This window comes from Neoarius graeffei, chromosome 5 (genome assembly GCF_027579695.1).
Source record: "Neoarius graeffei isolate fNeoGra1 chromosome 5, fNeoGra1.pri, whole genome shotgun sequence".
Lineage (NCBI taxonomy): Eukaryota > Metazoa > Chordata > Actinopteri > Siluriformes > Ariidae > Neoarius > Neoarius graeffei.
In genome coordinates, this window is record NC_083573.1 from 50,203,265 (window position 1) to 50,229,406 (window position 26,142).

General features: G+C 40.8%; 1 protein-coding gene across 8 annotated transcripts in view; it reads right to left on the bottom strand.

Moving 5' to 3' along the window:
- The window catches only part of mef2d (myocyte enhancer factor 2d), a 134,594-nt gene that overhangs the window by 52,516 nt on the left and 55,936 nt on the right, over window positions 1–26,142 (bottom strand). Inside the window, exon 1 of one of the 8 annotated variants that reach the window (XM_060921933.1) lies at window positions 22,785–22,887. The exons of the other annotated variants lie outside the window; for them this stretch is intronic. The gene's annotated coding sequence lies outside the window, so the exon portion shown is untranslated. Of the gene's footprint in view, window positions 1–22,784; window positions 22,888–26,142 lie in introns of those variants that run through there. 8 annotated transcript variants of the gene reach the window in all.

The window sequence follows — 26,142 nt, forward strand, 5'->3', positions numbered from 1 at the left end:
AAAAAGCAACAAAATATGGAATAAAAGTATTTGATGGTAAGAATATATCTCTTTTTTAATTTTCAAATAATTATCATCCCCTTCAGACATAATGTGTAGAGTTGTACACATGAAGTTCCATAGCATTTTTCCTTGTGTCCGAAGGAGTCATAGTATTTTTCACAAATTGCTACTGTCATTTCGCCGGTTTGTTTACATTCTAAGCGGAAATCATTTTCTCGGACGTTTTGTATAAAAAGTTTTGATTGATCGAATTTGCAAAAAAAAAAAGCTCCATTTTTCAAAATCCAGTGAATGTGGACAGAACGAAAGAGTTATTCCACTCAATCTTGTCGTACATGGCTTACAGCCATCAGCTCATGTACGACTCAATTTCGTGGAATAACTTAAGTATTCCGTTACGTCTCTAATCCGGAGGCATCTCTTCAGCCAACATTATTATTATTATTATTATTATTATTATTAGGTGGCACGGTGGTGTAGTGGTTAGCGCTGTCGCCTCACAGCAAGAAGGTCCTGGGTTCGAGCCCCGGGGCTGGCGAGGGCCTTTCTGTGCGGAGTTTGCATGTTCTCCCCGTGTCCGCGTGGGTTTCCTCCGGGTGCTCCGGTTTCCCCCACAGTCCAAAGACATGCAGGTTAGGTTAACTGGTGACTCTAAATTGACCGTAGGTGCGAATGTGAGTGTGAATGGTTGTCTGTGTCTATTGCTGTGTTCACACTTATACCGGTACGAAAGTGGTATAACTGTATCGATACAAAGTATACCGGTACAGCTTAGTGCATCTGTCCACACTAGAGAGAAATGTTTGCGGTTTTCTTTCACGGTAGTTGAAATGCGCGTGCGCGAAATGTTTCCGTGGTTACTGAGTAACTTCCTTCCGAGAATATGGCGGATGAAACAACGTGTGTGTGCTTTTTGTTGTCAATGTACAGTCTGTATTTCTGGTGGTCATTTATTCAGTCGAATCGTATAAAATGCGCGAGGCAGTTGAGAAAGAAACAAAGAAAACGAATCTCCCTTTCTCGCCCCTCACTTTCTCCCTCTTTCCTTCTCTTCCTCTCCCTTTTCCCCTCTTCCTCCTTTCTTCCTCCCTCCCTCTCTCCCTTTCTCCCCCCTTTCTTTGCTCCATGTAGTAGAGGTCTGTGCGGGTCGGATTTTTCAGTCCCGCTCCCGCCCGCGCCCGCATTGTGCAGTCCCGCTCCCGCCCGCAAAGAATTATGATTTTCAGTCCCGCTCCCGCCCGCGCCCACAAAAAAATTATGATTTTCAGTCCCGCTCCCGCCTGCCATATTTTGTCCCACTCCCGCCCGCAAATCCCGCATGATGCAGACGTTCGCGTTATTTCTCAGGAAAGTTCTTGTCTTGACACAGCATGATGGTGCCCCGCCCCCTACTTTGAGTGGATTTGAGCATAAATATCTACAGCTCATTCACGTTTGTTATTATTTACCTTGTTTCTGAATTCAGCATGTAGTGTCTCTAATAATAATAATAATAATAATAATAATAATTAGTGCTGTCAAGCGATTAAAATATTTGATCACGAATCGCACATTTTTATCACATGAGAAACCATTGTAATTCTCTGATCAGCATAAAAAAGTGAATGGGCTTGCTTTGTACCAATGGTGTTTTTTTTTTTTTTTTATTGCAAAGCAGAGCTAGTAAGAGAAGTGAATTGATTTACTGCTTGAGTTAGTCTACAACTCTAATCAGAGAGACAGGTTACACAGTGACGGTAGGCTTGACTCAATGCTATCCCAGAAATCCTTCCTGTAATATGCAAATTTGGCCGCCTCTGATTGGATAGCCAAATTTGCATATTACAGGAAGGATTTCTGGGATAGCATTGAGTCAAGCCTACCGTCACTGTGTAACCTGTCTCTCTGATTAGAGTTGTAGACTAACGCAAGCAGTAAATCACTTCACTCATGGTTCTCTTGCTAGCTGGGTGTGAACTGCGAGTCATTAGAGCGATCAAAGGATTTCCCGTTAGGGTGATCAATGGCAAATTTAAGATGCCATTCCTCACTCAATCTGGCAATCTGACTCTCTCTGCAAATTTAGGCATCTTAAAATGTTTTTATTAATGCCAAATAAAATATCCAGCACAAATTATATATCATAGACATAAATTAATAATTTATAAATTTTATTTCAAACACGTTTTTAGTTAGCGGGACTGCAGCTTATCACCGCTCCCGCCCGCGCCGCATATGTGCACTTCTGGTCGCGCCTGCAATGAGCTTTCAAAATTTGTCCCGCGCCGCACTGCTTTGCGGCGGGTCCCGCGGGACTCCCGCGGGAGTGCAGGGCTCTACCATGTAGCTCCACGGTCGTTTTGAGCCATTTTGACATTTTATTTACAGCTGGAAAGCACGTGCGTATTGTATTGTATGAATAACCCGGAAGACGTAGGAATGGTTCATTGCGCTTGCGCGTTATATTTGTATCGATACAGAGCCGCTTCATCTGTCCACACTACAGCGAAGAGCTACAGTACCGATACTGTACCGGTACGAAACCCATACATTTGTGAGTTTCGTACCGATACAGTTATACCGCTACAGTACCGGTATAGTTGCTAGTGTGGACAGGTGTTGCGGTACGAAAGTAGTATCGTATCGGTACAAAATCACTAGTGTGGACAGGGTATACGTGTCAGCCCTGTGATGACCTGGCGACTTGTCCAGGGTGTACCCCGCCTTTCGCCCGTAGTCAGCTGGGATAGGCTCCAGCTTGCCTGCAACCCTGTAGAACAGGATAAAGCGGCTAGAGATAATGAGATGAGATTATTATTATTAATGTCTGGTCCTGTGCAAGAATAACATTAATTTATAAAATGCTGAGGATGCTTCTTGAAATATGCCATCTGCTGTGCAGTGTATATAAAGTGTGAATAATGAGTTATTAAAGCAGCTCAGCAATGACAGGCAGCAGTGTTACTAAAAGTTCAAATGCGGTGATGATAAACATGCTCCTGACAAAGCATAATTTAGGGCAGTGGGGTCTCAGTGGTTAAAGTTTAATTGTTCAGTGTGGTAAAATAGATGCCCATCAGAGAACCTCTGTCAAGCCCTTGAGCATGACCCCTAACCCTCAAATGCTCAGCTGCTTCGAGTAGAAGAATATACCAAATGGATGAAAATGTAAAGCATGCAGTGACGTTCCTATAGTGGCGCATCTCAACAAGACTACTTGGATAAAAGATAAACTATGACTCCGACATGGTTTCTTAGCCGCCGCTTCTTCTTTTTTTTTTTTAAAAGAAAGCAAACTAGCTAATTACTGGACAGTAGTGTCTTAGCTATCTAATTGGCTTTGCTTTCCCCAAAGCATTTGCACTCTACAGTTATTTTACAAAGTGTTCACATTTGCTGGTGCATATGAAGAATTTAGATGACATTTTGGCTAATTAAGATTCATGCCCATATGCATGTTGTGGTTGAATTTCGGGATCAGTGCTGACGATTTGGTGAAATGACCAATTATGCTTCTAACAGCTAAGCAAAGGGTCTGCGTAGTTGAAACATGTGCCAAGATTTTTAGCCATGAACGACTGGAGGGGATAAAAATGCAGCTTTGCTGTATATAGAATTCTTTAAAAATTTGAAACCTGTGACAAATGTGCTGTCTACATCACACCTGCAGCATTCGGTCACATTAATAATTAAATAAATAGATTATTAAAGTGGTTCACGAAAAGGAAAAAAGGTAGCATTGAATATTGAATTCTTGCATGTTTAACTGCCTAATAAGCAGACAGAAAGAGTTCTTCAGATAACGGTGAAGGAAATCTGCTCTAGACTGCAGAATGAGCAGAAGGACGAGACAAAGAAGACGCTCCTCTGGAGGTTTGCATTTCCCTTGGAGGCGTTAGGGCAGGAGGAGGTGAGCCGTGCTGTATCAGCTTCATTAGAGACATCACAGGCACATCACTGAGCCTCGTCGACCTGCGGCAGGATACCGCATCCCTGACTGAGCACGAGCCATGTGATTATAAACTGAAGCAACGCTCGGTCTGTGAGCAGACAGCAATAAACGTGCTAACACATGATAAATCGGCAGCAGTGCAAATGTTAACTGTACGCGTTATGATATTAATTCTGATGATGCCTTTCAGATATTTGAATTAGTAATTGAGCTTTTGAGGAGTCATGTCCTACTTCTTGTTTAGCAATCACATGGGCACTATGCACGGCGATATTATCCTGTGTATATAGCAGTTCAGTTCAAAATAAAAACGCGCCGAAACGAGCAATAAGTGCAGACGGCTGTGTTCAGGAGTCGGCGCTTCCACAGTCAGCACATGTCTGAATGAATGGAAGCATGAATGAGCTTAATGCTACCTCAAAATAGACATGTGGGCTACGATAATTTTAAAACCTGCTATAACTATCGCCGCCTCAAAAAAAGCCTTAAAATAGTGTTCTATATTTACACACAAATCCAGACTGCATACACACTCGCATGACTGGAGACTGGAGCACTCCCTCTACTACAGACGGCATGGCATCAAGGAAGTAGTATTTCCTCATCATTACTTCAAAGAATGCCCTCGAAAGCCCAGATTCATGATTTATCCTCAGTTAGAGAATTACTCAAAACTATTTCTGGTGCAACACAGAATTTCACATGGATTACATACATCAGAGTAGGATGAGCAGCTGTTTTACATTGGGAAGATGATCAAGTGGATCACTGACCAGCAGTCTGAGTAGCATTTCGGAAGGTTTATAAACATACATGCAAAGAAATGCTGTCGAGCAAAGATGCCTTCAAAATTATGAAATTAGAATGCTTCTACATTTAAAAAAAACCCTCTAAAGTGCAGTAAACAATAATAAATGAAACAAAGTCAATGTTTGGTGTGAGACGACCCTTTGCTTTAAAAAAAAAAAATTAAGAAGTCTCAGGTATGGGTGAAACGGTGGTGTAGTGGTTAGCACTGTTGCCTCACAGCAAGAAGGTCTGGGTTCGAGCCCCGTGGTCGGCGAGGGCCTTTCTGTGCGGAGTTTACATGTTCTCCCCGTGGGTTTCCTCTGGGTGCTCCGGTTTCCCCCACAGTCCAAAGACATGCAGGTTAGGTTAACTGGTGACTCTAAATTGACCGTAGGTGTGAATGTGAGTGTGAATGGTTGTCTGTGTCTATGTGTCAGCCCTGTGATGACCTGGCGACTTGTCCAGGGTGTACCCCGCCTTTCGCCTGTAGTCAGCTGGGATAGGCTCCAGCTTGCCTGTGACCCTGTAGGACAGGATAAGTGGCTACAGATAATCGATGGACAGTCTCAGGTACAATGAGTGCAGTTTTATAAGGAAATGAGCTGTAGGTTTTACTGAGCATCTTGCAGAAGCAGCCACAGTTCTTCTGGACACTTTGTCACACTCACTTCTTAATTTTGCAGCAAAATCCATCAGCCTGCATTACTTTTTTTTTTAATATATATAAAGTGTGTCTTATGTAATATGCTGCTTTCTTTACTGACTTGCAAGCATTTTTCTGTAACAATTAATTTTGGGCTGGAAAACTAACATTTGGAAATCTAAAATGCTTTTGTACTGACCCAGTAAAGTAGAATTCATAAACTAAAACATGATAAAGTTTGTACCAAAAAAAAAAGTGCCCAAAGGTGTCTTTTGCACAGAACTGTAGTATCGTAGCAGACTGACAATTTCAATAAACCTGCCAGGCAACATGGTGGTGTAGTGGTTAGCACCGTCGCCTCACAGCAAGAAGGTTCTGGGTTCGAGCCCAGCAGCCGGCGGGGACCATTCCGTGTGGAATTTGCATGCTCTCCCCGTGTCTGTGTGGGTTTCCTCTGGGTGCCTACTGCTCTGGGTATGTGTGTGTGTTCACTGCTTCAGGTGGGTTAAATGCAGAGAGCAATTTCACTGTGTTTAAGTGTACGTGTGATAAATAAAGTTCTTCTTCGTTTAACAAGACGATACACATCTATAGTAACTGACAAAAGGTAATTTTTATTTAGCTATTATTTTTTTCATAATCAAAAGTAAATCAAATTAACTTCTGAGACAAATTTAGTTCCGAGCTGGACTTTGGGTTGGCAAAATAATTTCAAATTTAGTATTGTTTTTGGGCGGCACGGTGGTGTAGTGGTTAGCGCTGTCGCCTCACAGCAAGAAGGTCCGGGTTCGAGCCCCGTGGCCGGCGAGGGCCTTTCTGTGCGGAGTTTGCATGTTCTCCCCGTGTCCGCGTGGGTTTCCTCCGGGTGCTCCGGTTTCCCCCACAGTCCAAAGACATGCAGGTTAGGTTAACTGGTGACTCTAAATTGACCGTAGGTGTGAATGTGAGTGTGAATGGTTGTCTGTGTCTATGTGTCAGCCCTGTGATGACCTGGCGACTTGTCCAGGGTGTACCCCGCCTTTCGCCTGTAGTCAGCTGGGATAGGCTCCAGCTTGCCTGTGACCCTGTAGAACAGGATAAAGCGGCCACAGATGATGAGATGAGAACATAACTTTTCTCTTTCTGTACCCTGTCAAAAAAAAATCATCATATAGGGCTGTATCTCAAATCGTGTACTTACAGAGTCCACTTTACTGCAAGTAGTGGATTTGTGCTGGGAAATTCACGACGTAGTACAATACTGATACCCCAACCATGTACTAGAATTGCCAAAAACCGTAGCACAGGGAACTAGTCACGTTTTGCACTCAATCACAGCTTTCAGATCTTAAAATTGGCAACTGTTCTAATGCACTTCAGTTTTCAGAGTATCATACAGTAATTTTCAGCCAAGATACTAAAATCTATTATACTACTAACCCCCTCACACACACACACACACACACACACACCCCAAGCTGCTGGGTATTATGGAACCGTCCTATTGCTAGCTTGATTATATCACTCTGTGGTGCAGAGTGGTTGGTAAATGTGACACCATCGCAAGCATTCATTCTCTGGAGAGATGTTTGTGGTGACCGTTCTTTCTCTGTGGTTAGAGGGTATGTGTTGATAGGAAGAAAGGACTCGTCCAGCTTCAAAGGCACTGCTGCACCAGACTGCGTGTTGGAATATGGGGCCAGTACACATGAAAAGCCTTCTTTATCTGCAAGCCGAGTCAGACACTAACCTTTAACCCTGGGAGCACAGAGCAGACTGCTTCCCAGCTCTGATCTGAACCACTCAGGGCACTGCACAACACTGTTCCACTGCACGACTGTCTCAAAACCAAAAGAAAGCTGCATTCTCGAACACTTACACCAACAGTCGGTTCTTTTGAGTGAGTGGAGAGCTTTTTTCCAGAGAGGTTTGTCAGACAGGACTTGGCATGGCACATCTTAATGGAGTTCACTAGCCAAGACCATTTCTATATTTCACAGTAAAACCCACAGTCTCAACCTCACGAGGCAAAATAGACTGAATCCGTGTTGATTTCGTGAACTGACAGGCGACGTGTTGGGTTACAGATTCAAAATTAGATCAACGCAGTCTGAAAATAAATAAATAAATAAATAAATAAAACAAAACCCACTATGAACAAAAAGTGCTCTTATTCAAAATCCAAGTTACAGTCCGAGCTGTACGTATGTACAGTATATCATTTCAGAAGGGCAATTAAACACAAAAAACAAACTGTTTAAAATGACAGGATATTTAATACATATGGACAAATATTACTCGTAAGCCCACAAAATAACCGGAACCAACCACGCTTTAAATAATGGATACAACAAAACACACGGCAAAAAGAAACCTTTACAGACAAAGACTGCATTGAAATGAAGACTACAGATTTTCTACATGTTGTACGTGTTTTAACGGTTTCAAACTCGCGAGAGGCACGACAGAAAAGCATCTGCTTTATCGCCAGGAGTCCCCAATGATGCCACAGTGCTGTGTGCAAATGAGAACAACAGAGACGTAGCTGTGGTTTATAGCATTGCTCTCTCTCGCTGTCAATCACGGTGTCAATAACTAACTGATGGTGGGTGTCTGTGAGCTCAGAGGGGGAAGAGGAGTCTGCCGAGTGATGCATCACATGTAGCAGTTCAAAAAAACAGGGTAGTTAGCCAAACCCTCGACCCAGTTAGTAGCTGTTGTGTGACAGGAGAGAGCTGGTTAGTGGGTGAGAAATGACAGATGACCAAATTGAAGACAAAAAAAAAGGTGCATTTTTCTTTTTAGACAACTGACTCATTCTGATATTGACAGTTTATTAGTCACAATCGTTCTATGGTGCTCATGTGAATGGCTGAAGTTGCTTAAAAAGTCATGTCATGGCAATAAACGTATACCCTGTCCACACTAGGGATTTTGTACCGATACGATACTACTTTCGTACCGCAACACCTGTCCACACTAGCAACTATACCGGTACTGTAGCGGTATAACTGTAATCGGTACTGTAGCTCTTCGCTGTAGTGTAGACAGACGAAGCGGCTCTGTATCGATACAAATATAATGCGCATGCGCAATGAACCATTCCTACTTCTTCCGGATTATTCATACAATACAATACGCACGTGCTTTCCAGCTGTAAATAAAACGTCAAAATGGCTCAAAACGACCGTGAAGCTACATGGAGCAAAGACGAAGTTATGTGTTTGTTGGAGCTTTGGGGAGACGAGCGATGCCAGGAACAGTTGAGGGGTACACGTCGAAATATCAACGTGTACAGGCAACTTTTCGAGTGATCGCCGCCGCTTCATGGGCAAAGATGCGGCCGGTCGCACTCCGGAGCAGCGCCGACAGACTGTACATTGACAACAAAAAGCACACACGTTGTTTCATCCGCCATATTCTCGGAAGGAAGTTACTCGGTAACCACGGAAACATTTCACGTACGCGCATTTCAACTACCGTGAAAGAAAACCGCAAACATTTCTCGCTAGTGTGGACAGATGCACTAAACCGTACCGGTATACTTCGTATCGATACAGTTATACCACTATCGTACCGGTATATATGTGAACACAGCTTTAAACAGCTCCGTGTTCCTGACATCATCAATGCCTCAGTTCCAGACAAGCAGGTTTTTGGTGCTGGAACAGGGCTGATTATTCTGGCTGAGACCTGGCTCTTAATTGCTCTTTTGTGATGGAAAAAGCAAGGAATGGTTCGACACTTGTTTTAGTGAACAAGAGGTAACATGACTCTTTGATACATACAGTATATACACCCAAGGACAATGCGAATAACGTCACAGTTGCTCAAAAGGCATAAGCATACAGGATATATCCCTCACTTACTTTACATAACTGACCAGCGCTAGTTTATGAACACCAAGGGCACTTGTACAGATCATGATAAGGAGGAAAAAAAAAATGTAACACGTGATTAACTTGGAGGATGATGCAATAACCATATGTGATTCAAGAAGTCAAAGATTAATGTCTATGTTACAGGTGATTTTTGAAATCTGGTGAATCTGAGAGCACAATATCCCCCGTGGGCAACTGTGCCGTAACTCTGGTAAAATGCGACTGAATTGGACAAAATTGCAATATGCATATTACAGACATACAACAAAGAATCCTACCAAGTTTCGTGAAATTCCTCCAAAAATTGTGAGAGGAGTTGATTCAGAAGGAAAACACACTCGTGAAATTGTCAAATTATAATTTTGTGAATCCAGGGCTGTAACTCTGGTAAAATGCGACCGAATTTAACGAAATTACAATCTGCGTACCACCGACATATAACAAAGAATCCTGCCAAGTTTTGTGAAATTCCTCCAGAAACTGTGTGAGAGGAGTTAATTTCAGAAGGCGAGTACCCTTCCCGGGACAGACGGAAATCGCCACAACATAATCCCTCTTCGGGCCTTTCGGCCAGCGGGGGATAAAAAGGGGCTTGGATTTTTTAGGGGGTTAATAAAAGAATGAGAACACTTCAACAACCACTCTCTATTCACCTTCCCCCCCCCCCTTGTTTCTCACTCCCCTCACATCTTATACCTCTCTACCCAGAAATAGACTTCTATACACTTGTCTTTAATTTAATTTGCTTCCCCCCCACTTTTTACTGTCCTTGCTGGGAATCGAACTCAGGACCTTCTGCTTTGAAGTCTACCACTATAGCACGGAGGATTCAGTCACAACAAAGAAATTAAACATTCCACTACATTATAGGGATGTTAACCGATGACTGTTTGACCGATGGTTGACCGAATCAACGTCAACCGGTTAATTTTTTTTGGTTGTCGGTTAAAAAAAAAAAAATCAATCGTTTTGAAGCTGCCGATTTTGGAGCGGAGAACCTGGAATTCTGTGTTGTAAACGCTTGGGGCATGCCATGCGGTGTAAGGATGACAGCTGACAAATCAGAAACACCCATTCAGTCATGTCCCGCCCTCCCGCCCCAGTTGAAGACAGCTGACAAATCAGAAACACCCATTCAGTCATGTCCCGCCCTCCCGCCCCAGTTGAAGACAGCTGACAAATCAGAAACACCCATTCAGTCATGTCCCGCCCTCCCGCCCCAGTTGAAGACAGCTGCCACTCGGCGAGAGAAAAGTGTAGACACAGGCTTTTTAGCTTACAAATTACTATTCTGTTTTTTTTAATTATTATTAGAAGGCACATCGAGTTTACTCCTGCCTTGGCCAGTGCATTCTGAAAGTAAGTTTCGGTCTGTATGCCGACTTTTTCACGGCTGAATCGTGCAGATCCAGGGTTTTTTTTTTTTTTGGGGGGGGGGGGGGGGGGGGGGGGGGGGGCGTTGGAGTGTCTGAATAATTTCAGAGTAAATTCTGTATTAAAATTATTAAATAAGCAAATGCCATTGAAATTATTCAGACACTCCAACGCCCCCCCCCCCAAAAAAAATCGGATCTGCACGATTCAGCCGTGAAAAAGGCAGCATCCGCCAAAAGGCGCGCCGTTTGCATCCTCATAGGTTAACCGACTTTAACCGGCTAATGAGGCTCGGTGGTTGGTCAAGATTTTTAAATCCTAATTCGCCTAGCTGAATCCAGATTCACCGGATTTCAAAAATCACCTGTAACATGCACACGATCAAATTGTCCAATTTACTTTATTAAAAAAATGAATAAATAAATAAAAAAAGTTTGAAAATTGCCAACCCAAATGTTCAAGAGCAAAACACAGCAGAAAGCTGATAGTAGCAAGCTAACCAGAGAACACTAATGCACTGGCTAAAACAAACACTTCCTGAATGAGAAAGGAGAGCTGCTTGTGCAGGTCTTCGGAGTTTGATTACAAGCCGTCTGAGCTGCTCTATATATGTCCGAGAGAGATTATTGCAAGCTATATCATATAGCTCAAAGACAATTAAAGTGCTGCCTGTTTAGTAGCCAAATCTTCCCCTCTTCCCTGCACGTCTGCTCATTTTGAGGGCACTGAGCTCTGCTTTTCGTCCTACACAAATATGGCGTCATCTAGGAATTGGAAGCTTCGGAAATACTCAAATACTCGTAACGATCAAAATAACATCATTCAGACCTAATTTTAACATGTGTACTTCTTGTATCTGGTGCAAAAGATAGTTGCATTGATTTTGTAATATGAGTGAGGAGTGATTTTCCTAGTAATAAGTGATTCAGCATTTTTAAGAAAATCACTCCAGTATTGAATGGCAGTGTAACAAAAACTGCATACTGATATTTACTTAACGGAAAAAAAAAAAATCAATCAATCTACTGAAGAAGTAATTAGACAATCCCGGAAATAATTGCAGCTCTACGTCTTTCACATACTACTGCCTGAGAGGAGCCTTATCAAACACAGTGCTGCTGCAATCCATCTTCTGCTGACGTGCTCTGAAGCACCTAAGTTCCACTTGGATAAGCACAGAAGGCGCACATCCATGTGTGGGCATACGCCATTCTGTGCAACTGTGTGAGTGCGAGAACATGTAATCTCCTCTGCAGGGTGTGAGAGAGAGAGTCCAGTTTTGTCATCCCTGCCTGGAACTGAAGGCAGAGTAGCCTGGGGCTTAGAGATAAGAGCCAGCGCCTGGACTGGGACTGGATTCGGGCCAGAGCGGCGCACAGAAATCCATTGCCTTTGCAGCTGAGCACAGGATCCCCGTGTACTGAACGGCACAGTTGTCAGATGTTTAATTCAGCCGTTTGCAAAAGAGCTGCTTCACAAACAACACCCAAACTACAGCTTGTTCAATGACAGTCAGTCAGTCATCGACAGCCATATGGTGCCAGTCCTGGAACTGGTAAGAGTCAAAACTGATGCAGAGGCAGTGGAGCATGAAGAGCAAACACAGGTTTCAATCTTAGTGTACCGGGAAGATGTAAGCCGACATTGCGACTCTGGATACAGCTGGGTGAAAATGAGATTTGCATTTTAGATCGTTACAGTAATTAACAAAAAAAAAAAAAAGCGGAACACAGCATTCTGTAAAATTGAGCTAAAATGGAGAAGGCTGTCTGAAAAGACTACTCTGTACCCATCACGTAGCTTCAGAGCTACAGGCCCACATTCTGTCCATAACCACTTTATATTAAAAAAAAATAATAATAATAATAATAATAATAATAAACCCCCCCACACACACACCAACAAAATACACCACTTCTAGATGGTGAGAAACTCACAACCTATAGCTTTCTCAAAATGAGCAATTCCAGCGTTATGGACGTGACACTTGAACTCAAAATGGCAACAAATGACCCAGTGCATGTTTTATTGTCTCCCAGTATTTAAACAGGTGTTGCATATTTTAAGGCTGTACCATACTGGAGAAGTGATAGAACAAGAACAATTCCCATATCTAGGGCATGCCAGAAAACGCCAATAAAAGATGCGTTATGGATGTGACAGAAAAAGTATCACTTTTCTTGGGTGACTGTACATTTTTATCAAACTCTGTGAAATCGTAAACCTAATGTCGAAATGGAGATATCCATTTGATAGAGGGGTCCAAGGTGAATATTAAAAAATCTTTGTTTAAAATATTTTGTATTTCATGCAGAGTTTCGGAAGGAAAAGTCAGCGTTATGGATGTGACGAAATTCCGTTATGGATGTGACGCGTCTGAAATAGACATGGCATATGTTTAGAAAATCAGCAATTTAACCACCATAACCCTTTGAAAAACTCTCTAAATATCAGCTAAAACTATCAAAGTTCTTAAATAATATTTAGGATGGCTATTGTTTTGCTGTTTTGTGGATTTTAGCATACATTTCTGTGGCTTGTGGCAATAATATAGAATTGTACATGATCAAAGTTATTCGTGTCATTAGCTAAAGTAGTGAAGGCGAAGGGAACAATTCTTGTGACAAATTGGTTCAACTTATTCACATCTGTAAAATACAGGCCTAGGTGAGATCTCTGGGAGTGGTTTTGATGTATTACATGTTGCTTTATTTTTGCATGGTGAGGTTGACATTTACATGGAATTGCCCAAATACAATACGGACCTCATAATACCATAAGCCTCGGTCACAACCGGCTGTACATGCTCCTACGGCCGGTCTACATGCAAAAAACGCAAGAAACGCACAGAGGGCGCGCGTCTGACGTGCTGATTTTCGAGCCGTAGACCGGCCGCAGAGGTTCTTCGTCTTGTCAAACAAACTCTACGGGCGCTTACGTTTTTTTCAGGTTGCAAGACAAACTTACGGCCAACGTGCGTCTTTCTCCACGGACAAAAAAAAACCGCAGCGATTTGGGAAACGCCAAAAATCGCACGGCCAAAAAATTGTACGCCCAGTTGTGACCTAGGCTATACATGGTAGTAACATCTGTCTCAGGTGATTGTATCACAGGAGGACGGTGCGAGGTGGCTACACGCGTGTGGCTACATTTAAACTGCCTCATTACCTGCGTTACCAGGTTCAACGAATCGAGCTACTTTAAATTGTCATGTGATTTTTTTTTTTTTGGTCCACAGCACAGATGTTTTAAATGAATTAAATCTCTGCATTAAAACATGCATACTGGAGATGCTTTAACAACGGTGCTTCTTCTTCCTGCTCTCAAAATAAGCACTGCTCTTTACTATATAAATACAAGCTGTGTGTGTCAGTGATTTGGTCTACTCCTTCTCACTGCTTCCGTTTATCTGTAATAATACCAGACAAATAATTATTTCACAAAATGATGCTTCATGAAAGAACATTGTATGAGGTTACATTTAAATATTCCAGGCCGTTATCAGTGACTGTTTTGGTTTCGAATGCTCTCAGTTTTTACTTATGCGATTGTTGAAACGCAAATGAAACATGATCACAAGTTACATGTTTTCAAAATGCCTCACAGTTAGACGAGTTTAGAGTACAACTTTATCGAATGACCTGAGCTCCTGACGTTTTAATTAGTAAATTCCATCTGACTTTGTTTGGCGTTTTGTTTGGTATTGGCTTTTTTTTTTTGGATTTGAAGTGATCTCGGGTTGCTTTTGGCAGATCTGGCAAACACACTGCTAACTAAAATGTGACCACACAGCCACTGAACATACCTGATGTGAACAGGATAGCTAGCTATCCTTTTCGTTATCGGATCACAGGAGACGGACGTGACGTCTGAACAGGGCCACTATGACCCGCATGCCTTGTGTTTGAACTTATCACTGAAAAACCACGGAACACAAACATCATTTTTAGCACACAATCCTTGGATATACACTACCGTTCAAAAGTTTGGGGTCACTTTGAAATGTCCTTATTTTTGAAAGAAAAGCACTGTTCTTTTCAGTGAAGATCACTTTAAACTCATCAGAAATCCACTCTATACATTGCTAATGTGGTAAATGACTATTCTAGCTGCAAATGTCTGGTTTTTGGTGCAATATCTCCATAGGTGTATAGAGGCCCATTTCCAGCAACTCTCACTCCAGTGTTCTAATGGTACAATGAGTACGTTTACATGCACATCCAAATCGAGCTGCTGTCGGTAATCGAGCAAAGGGTCCCAGCAGGGGTGCCAGAGAAATCCAATCCTACATGCACACAAGGAAATCGAGCTATTGTGTGAGGTACATTGTGCACCCGAGCCACAGGTGGCGCAACACGCCCCATCGTGTTGGTACACTTCCGGTTGTCGTCATGAAGAAGAGCTATTCAAGAGTGTAAACAAAGTCATCAGTTCCGTGTTCTCCATTGCGCGTTTTTCTCCCGTCCATGAATTTTAATATATTCAACTCCTTAAGCTGAATGAGCATGAACTCTGTCTCCTCATTGCTCCAGAAGTGCACGTTTCTGCTCGCCATTTTCTCTTCTTCGTTTGTTCCTCCTGACCTCTTCTGCTGCTCGCTACTACTGTTGTCATGCCGACCGAGGCTGTCGTGTTTCCCGCTTGTGGTCTCGTCACTTCCGGAAGGGGCAGTGCTGAAGTAAGTAGCTCGACTACGTAGCTCGATAGGGTTTACATGCACTAAGTAGCTCGGCAAAAATCGCATAAAACTAGGTCGTGTAGCTCGATTACGAGAAATCAAGTTCGGTTCAATTTCAGCCGAGCTAAGGTGTATCCATGGCATTTAGAACTTCGATTTCAGTCGAGCAACGGCAGAAATTCGATTTCCTCTATGTGCATGTAAACGCACTGAATGTGTTTGCTCATTGCCTCAGAAGGCTAATGGATGATTAGAAAACCCTTGTACAATCATGTTAGCACAGCTGAAAACAGTTGAGCTCTTTAGAGAAGCTATAAAACTGACCTTCCTTTGAGCAGATTGAGTTTCTGGAGCATCACATTTGTGGGGTCGATTAAATGCTCAAAATGGCCAGAAAAACGTCTTGACTATATTTTCTATTCGTTTTACAACTTATGGTGGGAAATAAAAGTGTGACTTTTCATGGAAAAACACAAAATTGTCTGGGTGACCCCAAACTTTTGAACGGTAGTGTATAAGCTTCATTTCAGCACAAACTATCTGAATCAACTGCTAATAAATGAACCTTAAAGAACAGAGAAGGCACTGTTTACTGCTCTACAGAACCTTCATTCGAGCCTAACTGGGGCAGTGATGGCACTTGTGATGCCCTGTGGGACCCTCTCCAGTGATTTACTCCAACCTTGGGTTGTACTGCCAGCACCAACTGCAGGATATTTTCAGCCTGTTGCCTCATGTTCCCTGACTGGCAGGCACTTGCTTACACCAACATGGTCACTCAGCTGCTGACCACGGTGTACGGCCATTTCGTCTTTTCAGCGTGTACCTCATGTTCTTGTTCACTGTATGGTCCTAATGTGTAGTGGTGTGTAACTGTGAAGACCACGATTGTATTATTATTATTTTCAGTCACATAACGTGAGAGCTAAGCAACAAAATCATACGAGGAACCTGATCTGTAATGGGAGGGGGGCTACAATGCAAGGGCAGCATTTCTCCTGGCAGGACAGAGAGAGGCAGGACAGAAAGGGGGATGGGCTCTGATTCTCAGCTGCTACTGTCTAACCTTTCAACAGAGCAGACGAGCAAACCGTAACTTTCAGCCACCAGCAACCGGGTTTATATACGTTAAATCATCAGGCCTTTCTTTTTGTTGTTTATAGACATTAAACAACATACACATGGATGAAATGGTGGATAACGTGGTGACAAAATCACTATCGTAAAGAAATAACTTAAAACCTCGATTTCACTCAGCTCAATACTTGTGTGGCAAAAATATCACAAAGACGTCTATTTCTAATGATACACCGTGAGCATCATGAGATATAGGTTTGACAACAAATTTCCCTGCAATACAGTAGTGTTGTATTTATTGCAAATTTATTTTACAGCAATCATTAATACTTTATTTAATATCTACAAAAAGTAATGGAATATTTATTTATTTTTTTTTAAAAAAATCAGCTGTATTTGATATTTTTATTTTTTTTTTAAAAAAAGTGTTTAAATCTTTTGATTTTTGAAAATTTTATTTTTGTAAAAGTATTCAAGAGTAAGCACAAAATATTAGCATCAAATCAGCCACTTAAAGTCAGTCGGTAATTATTTTTAAACATTAAATAAATATCCATGATATCGCAGTGTATTGTGATAAATTTTATCACAATTGTAGTATCACCCACTCCTATGGAAACCTTACAAAAAGCTGGTTTTGACCAAAATTGTTTCTGCCTGTAACATACTCTACGTAGACACCTCTACTTTAAGAAATTAGAAATATATTCCACCAAAATTATACAGAAATATTATTATTATTATTATTATTATTATTATTAATAAATTTCCAATCTTGTGAAAAGGCTTTCGTGTCAGGTTGATCAGATTTGCGGTCTCAAAAGTAGCCGGTCACCGGTGGCAAATCGCCGTCTGTGGCTTGTTATGCCGCCGGCTATTGTCAGCCGAGTCACAAATTTTAATATTAAATATTTCTGACGGCAAAAAAAAAAAAAAAAAGTTGTGAATGTAAATTACATCCACTATGTCATGTATGTCCGTTGCCGCGTCAACTTTGTTTACATCCTCGACATGAGTGCAGCCATTACTGCCCCTTGTGCCATATGTAAGCCGTACTCTGATTGGCTTAGAGTGTTCCATGGACTGTGAATGGTTCATACTATCATGTGACTCACAAATGGCGACGAAGAGAGTTGCAAGCGGCTCCATGCTGGATGCGTGGCTAAAAAGGTCTAGAGGGAAAGGTAAGTACGTTTTGAACGCAAATTTATTCTGTCATTGTGTTGATATAGAAAAATAAATACGTCTTAGTCCACCGTTTCTCAGCCTTGCTTAAGACATTATAATCGCAGATCGTAAAGTTGACTCTGCGTTTGACAGCTGCTCGAAAAAACAAACTGCGTGCGTAACAACGCTAAATCAAGCTTAAGCTAGACGACCCGCCTCAAATACCCGTCCCGGGTAAATGTTACCCCAATTTTAGATGACCTGTTCCAAACCATCCCGCCCCATGAAAAATTCATACTTGCATATCTCTCTCTCGATATATATATATATATATATATATATATATATATATATATATGAGTGATTCCATGCTTACGGGTACTGAAATGGGGACATGAACTTATTTTTAAAAATTCACCTAAAACCAAACCATTTCTTTTTTTTACCATCAGGTCACAAAACATGTAATCTTTAATGAATGATATGTTAAAAGATAACTTTAATTTTCTGAGATGTAATAAAAACATATTTATATGCCAAAGTCAAGCCTAAGAGTTCCAAAATGATGTCTGTTACATTACTTCTGTTACGACTGTCCATCTCGCGTCTGTTACAAATTAATTACAATCTAGCTCTATACCATGTTAATCTTATTGAAAGAATGTGTACGTTTATTCTACTACACATGTTTATTAATTATATTTGCTAAAACATCACCTTCCTATGTTTCAAAAAGTAATTCTACATTGTTAAAATTGAGAATATATATGTCCACAACACTTCTGTTACGTTCTGACTTTGGCATATAAATATGTTTTTATTACATCTCAGAAAATTAAAGTTATCTTTTAACATATCATTCATTAAAGATTACATGTTTTGTGACCTGATGGTAAAAAAAGAAATGGTTTTAGGTGAATTTTTAAAAATAAGTTCATGTCCCCATTTCAGTACCCATAAGCGTGGAATCCGCACTAAATAACTAGATTTATATAATTTCTATTCAGTAGGCCCCTACATGATTAGGTTGATGAGATTTGGATAAAAGTTATTTTCAATAGAAATGCTGAGACTGTCAATGAGTGCTGCTAGCTGCTGTTTTTTAATAACGATGAAGTCAGCTGATGAAGTACATGTAGCTGCATTTTATGTAACAGTTTATTGACTGCCAAAAAATAAACATTTTGATTATAATTGAAGTTGTTTTGTTCTTCATCTGTATTCAAGATTTCACCATATTCTTCAATAGTATTAGAGAATCTGGAGAAACTTGTCACCTTAGCTTAGTCAAAGTGCACATCAGACTTAAAATTGTTATATCATCCATATGTGGATTTCAATCGGACTACTTTTTATGTGTTTGTTTGCAAATATTTCTGAAATTTGATAAAATGACTGAGGTATGGTTTCATATTTCAAGTTTCCAAATAGTATTGATTACCCTTTATTTTCACTGTTAAAAGTTACCAGAGGCCACCATTTCTCAGTGCATTTCATAAAATTTTCCGTGCCCAAAGGGGGGCGCACCCCTCTTTGAAACCCCCCCTGTACACTTTGCGTGCATTATGTCTGCCGCTGGCAGACATTTTACCACTTTGCACCCTGCTGTAAAATTATTTGTACCCTGCTATTCTCCCAAACTTTGAAGCCCCTGAAAGATGGACATGGTTTTCATGATCCTATTATTTAGATTATATTTAAATGTTATTACAGAGTTAATTAAATGCAAACTAAATCAATAAATAGCTGACGCTTTTAGACAATCGGTTTGCTGGAGCCTTTTTTTTTTTTGGAGTTGGAACTTTTAAATACAACTTTCTCTTTTTCACCAGTTTTTAAAACATGCTACTTGTGCTTGACATACTACAGTATGTGTATAACATTTACAATTCAGAAATCCCCCCCAAGCATCGACACATTTCAACACTTATTCTGGCCAGGATTTATATTAACACCTGTTAAAACCAAAAAACCAATAACATCTTGTAAACACTGATGAGTGAATACACGGTGAAACACACACACACTGCTGAGGGAGTGTGCAGGGGACACTGACCTGTTTGTTTCAGCAGTAGTGTGATGAATGTGGTCTGACCTGTCAGTTGACAGCACAAAAGCAAGAACTAATAATGAAAGAGCACTACCTGCAAACAACAATCACACGCTGTGAGGACCCGCAACCACCAAACTCCAACGCAAGCGCAGATAACACAAAAACAAACAACTGAATTATTCCGCGTACATTTTTCAAGTTCTGTGACGATGGGGTGGGGCACAAAAACGTCCAGAAAAGGGAGTACTTCCACCTAGCCACCGCACATCAATGGCGTCAGCATGAGTAATGTTATATGTATGAAAACACCGTGCATACTGGTCTGACTGGCAAAAAAGAAGCCTAAGAATCACAGTAGATGTGCGACAGCTTACATTTTATGGCTGTTCAGAGTCAAATAAATAACCATGAAAGCAAGCACATTAAGACACACAATGGTTTGGAGCCAACTACTGACAAACTACCGACTATTTTAGAGAGTAATGTACTCCTCTAATGATTATATCCATGTTTCAATAACAAATTCAACAAATGTCAAATATGAAATTATAAATACTTCTTCATACTTCACAAACTGAACACCTGACCAGAAAGAATTGAGAAGCTTCACTTTAATTTTTTTGGGACTTAGAGTTTAAAACGTAGAGTACAACTCGGAAGATAAAATAAAATAACGAAATCTTCAAAAGTTAGTAACCCAGTAATATTCCAGTACTTAAGTAGGAAGCCAAATAAATGTGTAACAATTTACTTTATTCTTACCCTTAAAACTCTTCAGAAAAGAGCACATTAGCAGGTAGGCTGAAGTAGTATTAACTGCTAAATTCTCATACTTTAGAGGTAAAAAAGATAAACCACTGGCTACGTCCACAGTAATACGTTCTAATTTTAAAACGTGTCACTTTGACTATATTTATGCCTGGCATCGACACTACTCGCAGTTTTCGACCCCAAAAAACGGAGACGTTTTGTTTAGTTTGAAAACTCCAGGGTAGTGTTTTAGTGTAGACGGGGTGAAAACGGAGCCGTTTGTAAATGATGACGCAGACACCCACGTTCACTTCCTGACTGGATCTTATCAGTCACGACGGATCCTGCCCTGATTCATCACACTCTGATCATGTGTCCAGCGTACGTGAAAGGTCACGTGACGTGCATTTTCAGCCACGTTAGTGTGGACGAGGATCATTTCCGATACGGAGCTAAAACACTCGTCTTGGCGGAAATCATTTTCATTTTAAAACCAAAACGTGTTAAATGTGGACGAACCTGAACATCACTCATCATCCAAACTGATCATGTTCTAGCAAGAAACTTTTCTTGTTATTACAGTATACACTTATCTTGTTATAACTTGGTAAATTAGTTATACTATAAAACGTTTCACACTCTAACATGAAACACTTCATGTTATTACAAGATAATTTACACTCACTGGCCACTTTATTAGGAGCACCCCTAAACCTGCGGTTTTATGCAGTTATCTAAAATCAGCCAGTCCCTTGACAGCAGCACAAAGCATAAAACGATGCACATACAAATCAAGAGCTTCAGTTAATCTTCACTTCAAACATCAGAATGGGAAAAATTGTGAGCTCGGTGACTTTCACCGTGGCATGGGTGTTGGTGCCAGATGGACTGGTTTGAGCATTTCAGAAACTGCTGATCTCCTGGGGTTTTCACACACCACCGCGTGTCTCTAAAGTTCACACAAAATGGTACGAAAAACAAAAAACATTGAGTGAGAAAGTTCTGTGGGTGGAAATGTCTTGTTGATGAGAGATGCCAGAGGAAAATGGCCAGATTGGTTCAAGCTGCCAGGAAGGATATAGCAACTCATATAATCACTCTTTACAACCGCGGTGAGCAGAAAAGCATCTCAGCACGCAACAGCAGAAGACCACAAAATCTATCAAAAGTGTGTATGGTTAGGCTTTAACATGAACCTCATGTTTGAATGAGGAAATGGTGTATGGAGAACAAATAAACCGAGGAATATAGCTCATTTATATGATTTGATTAGGTTCTACTTCATCCTTAAGTAGAGGCATGGTGAGACGGTGGTTGATACAGTAATAAGTTTCTTGTTATATCGTGATAAGTTTGCATGTCGCAATAACATGAAAATACCTTGTTAAAACGTGAAAAAAAAAATTGCTCAAGATACTGATCTGTTTTTCTTTTCCTGGTGTGGCAGCAATACGCTTCCGTACTCCGTATTTAGAAGTAATCAAGGAAGAATTTTAGCCAACAGATCCCGTTTCTAAGTCACAGCCAATACAAAACTGTTAACATATTCCCTCCGGTCATGTGTGCGAAGGAGCAACTTGTTATAATCAACATCGTGAAAGCCCTCAAAATCAAATAAATACGGACTTCCTCTTCTTAGCAGGCTTACAGTGAATACACGCAAGTCTATAGTGAAGAAGCAGTAAATGACACTGTCTCCGGAGAATGGGGGCTTCAGGAGCAACTGTACACAAAGTTCTACTGTCCACCATGTGCTGTTTAGCATCCAACATAGCTTACAGCCTGTTCCACCTGGGATGTCAATCAAAAACATCTCCTTTTGCTATTATCCACTGATTTGCAGGCCAACAGCTGAGAGACAATAGGCTACACCGAGTAACGCCAAACTCCTCTGAGCCTACACTTTCCATACTCTGATGGTTTTCGGGACACTTATTAAGATTCCGGATTTAAAATAGCACTTTGCTACTAAGTTTTGTACAACACCATGACCTAGAAGGAAAATCACTAGAGATTAAGAAATCCAAAATCCATTAGGTGAGACGGGCGTAGCTGTAGAAGTCTACACACCAGGACCCAGAGACAGAACCGTGAACGGTTTCTACATCTGCACTCAATAAAATTCCCTTAAACACTTGCATCACTAAAATTCGCTGGGTTCAAATTCAAATCAATCCATCAACTAAACTCCAAAGATGACTGCTGAGAAAAACCCTTCCTTTGTTAGTTTAAAAAAAAAAAAGTTATAAGCAGAGTGAGATAGCCAGAAGGAAACTAGTTTTTAAACTGATGAACGAAAACCACGTGAGAAAAAAAAAATATATATCACACTTTAGCAAACCACAAGCCCTGAGGCCCAAACTTCAAGCAACACCACATCAAATTCTATAAAGTTATGTACACTGAAAAAAAAAAAAAAAAGTTTCTTTGAAGATTATCCTTGTTTCTAATGCACAAACCTTTCTCCGATGGTTACGGTCCCATGTGTTCACTCATGACCAATATCCTTATAGGAATAGAGTATGAGGTGTCCTGTGTGCTGCGCCTGTCTGACAGAAGTGACTTGTCCAGCAGTGACCCTGTAATGGTGGGACCTTGATCAGCTCTCCTCTCACTCAGCCCACCCTCCCCTTACCCTCTGTCCTTATATGCCTTCAGCAACTGCCTCCGACTCATCAGCGTCTGCGCTGGTAACACTGAGGAAGGCCGGATGATACTGTGGGGTTACTGGGGTAAGGCTGTTAGTCAGAGATTCATTTCCGTGGCCTATAGCTTTGCATACATGTTTGTGGGTACATGTGGGTGTGCGTGTAGCCACACTAGACACAGCTGCCTACTCACATTTCACCCCTGCTCCTCTCACATAGTCGGGGCTTTAACACCACATCTACCAGTTTTGAGTTAACTCTCTCAAAAAGCCACTGAACTACAGCCGCTGCTTTACAACTGCTACTGTATGTAAACGGTTCATTTTCCAATAACGGCAGTTTTACTCCACTTAACAAACCACAGAGTTTTGCCAACAATGAAAATTGTTTAATTTATTGACAAATAAGGTCATGATTTTTAACCATCTTTAGTACACGTTGATATATATATATACACACCAGTGGTTACGTTAGACTTTTTCATTGTCCGTCATTTTGACGGACAGGGTCGTAAAAATTCCGTCATTGTCCATTATTATCTGTCATTTTATTTTAACTTTTAAATGACAATGTATATAGGCTACAAATGCTATATATTTAATAACTTGTGTTTTCATGGACTCATTTTCATTTAAAAATTAATTCACAGAACAAGCTTGTATTATTTAATCATTCATTTATGTATTTATGATGCAAAAAGATGAACAGAGATTCTGACGTTCGGTCACTTGTGAACCCATTTTCCCTCCGCTAAAAACATTGCGGCTGTTGTGCCTTAACGGGCATACGGACAATGTTATTTTACAACGTAGCAAGGCAATTGCAGTTAAAATATGAACAGTCCACTACAACGATTTAAGTGACAATCTAATTTGACCTGTTCGCGTGAGCTCAAACCTTCCTTCTGGCCCGCATGGATTTAAATTGGGAGCTCGCTTGTGCATAATCAAAGTCGTCAATGGAGACTGCTGCCGAGGCAATTGTCATTCAATTTTGCGTCTTTGCCTCGGACAGATGACTTCTCATTGACGTTTTAATTTTATTCTGAAGGCTGAACCCGCGCTCTGCTGTGACACTGGAGACTGGAATAACCAGCGCCACTTCAGCCAAAGTTCTGAAGTCGGGAAACATTTCTCCCAGGGAAGTGATCAGAAGCCGGCAAGAGCCTCTGAAAGTTGGATTTCCCGACCCTGCTAGTACTCTCTTCATAGGGAGGAAATCCTGCAGCATGCGGTCTTTCTGCACCAGTGGTGCAGCTGCACCCCGCGTCTCGGCTCGGCGGAGCCTGGAACCTGACACGGAAGGTCTTAAATAAAACGAAGTTATGTTTAAATGTTAGTTTGTCTACCCGTGCTCTCATTAAAATGATAGTTTAGCAGATATTCGAGCAGTGATGTTCCTAAGCTTCCTGGGGAAGAATACAATAAATCGACATTTGTTTCATTTTAAAAACAAGAAAACAACTAGCCTAAATGAGCGCTATTGCATTAAGACGTACAGGCAGGGAAACGACACAAACAACCCAATGCATCTCTTTTTTTAATAGCAAAAATGACGTGTCTTCTGCAGAGAAGGGAAACATTAATCCATCTCACTGTGCTAGTGGTTAGAAAAGTCCTAGCGCGGTCAGGAGCGCGATGGGGGGAACAGCCTTGCGCAGTGGCTACAGTGTATACATGAGTAGCCTGCGCACTGAACATCAAGACTCGCCGCAACGTCGGCTCAGATTAAAAGTGACGGCAGTGAAGACTATGCATACTGTATGTAAGAAAACTCTGCCACAACTTGCCAATCATTTCAATTGTGTGTTTCATTATGTTTTATTATTGTTATTATTAGGCTATTATTGTTATTGGTAATGGTAACGGTAAACATCCGTCAAAATGACCGACGGCCTTCAGGTTTTTCCGTCATAGCTAAAAAAAATCCGTCAATGACGGACAATTGTCGGTTAACGCGACCTGTGGTACACACACAAGTTGATTACAGGAAATCGTACATGGTGATTGGTTGAGAGATTTCTCTATAATTTCTTGACAATTCATTTCAATTCAAGATTTCTATTTCTCAAATAATTGCCTCGAGCGACTCGGCAAAATGGCGGCCAATCGCTTCGTCACGGTAAATGAGGAAGAATTACAAAATGATGAAAGAAAACGCTGTTCCTAAAAGCACTAAAGATGCTACAAAAAGTTTGGTCTAAAACTAGTCAAAGGTAAGGTGGGATTGTGATTTATTTTATCCGTTTCAAAACATTATTTTACGTGACTTGGCATAGATAAGTGACAAGTCTGCACTGCAACTTTATTACATGTGCATGCAGCTTTTGAAGTTTGCAATAAATGTTTTTTGGAATACAATTTTTTTTTTATAAAATCACCTGTGTATTTATACTAAAACAATTATCTGACTCCAGCTCAGTGAATATCGATGATTATTATACATACAGGACACTTTTTCGATGGAATAAAAACGTGTTCTATTCCCTTCTAGCGGGTTTCATTCATTTGGTTTGATAGCATGCAGTATTGTTAGCATATCGCTTATCCTACATGTATTACATCACTCTACCCAATGGGGAATGAGCGTTGAATATGGTTTACGATACTGCATGGTTGTCAAGACAACAAGACGTCACAGGTTGGAGCTGATGCGAATATCCAATGAGAAAAAGTTTTCTGTTGCGCATGCACAGAAGCATTTCTTTGTTCGTCAGGAAAGAGAAAGACGCGTTGAACACCTGAAAGGCTACCAAAACTTCATTAGATATCTTTATGCACATTTACAAGAGAAAACCAAACCAATGGACATCGAAAAACTGGAAGAGAGTGAGTGTATGTATGTGTATATATATATATATATATATATATATATATATATATATATATATATATATATATATATATATATATATATAGATAGATAGATAGATAGATAGATAGATAGATAGATAGATCAGTGTTGTAGTCGACTCACTAAACCTGGAGTCTGAGTCCAGTCTTGAGTCCCCAAGCCCGAGTCAAGTCCAAGTCATTAAAAAAAAAAAAAAAACTGAGTCGAGTCCAAGTCAAGTCCACTATTGATCTGAGTTGAGTCAGAGAACAAGACTCCAACCGCACAATTTGACGGTGTCTGTTTTAGCCCCATTAACATTAGTTTGTTCCTGAAC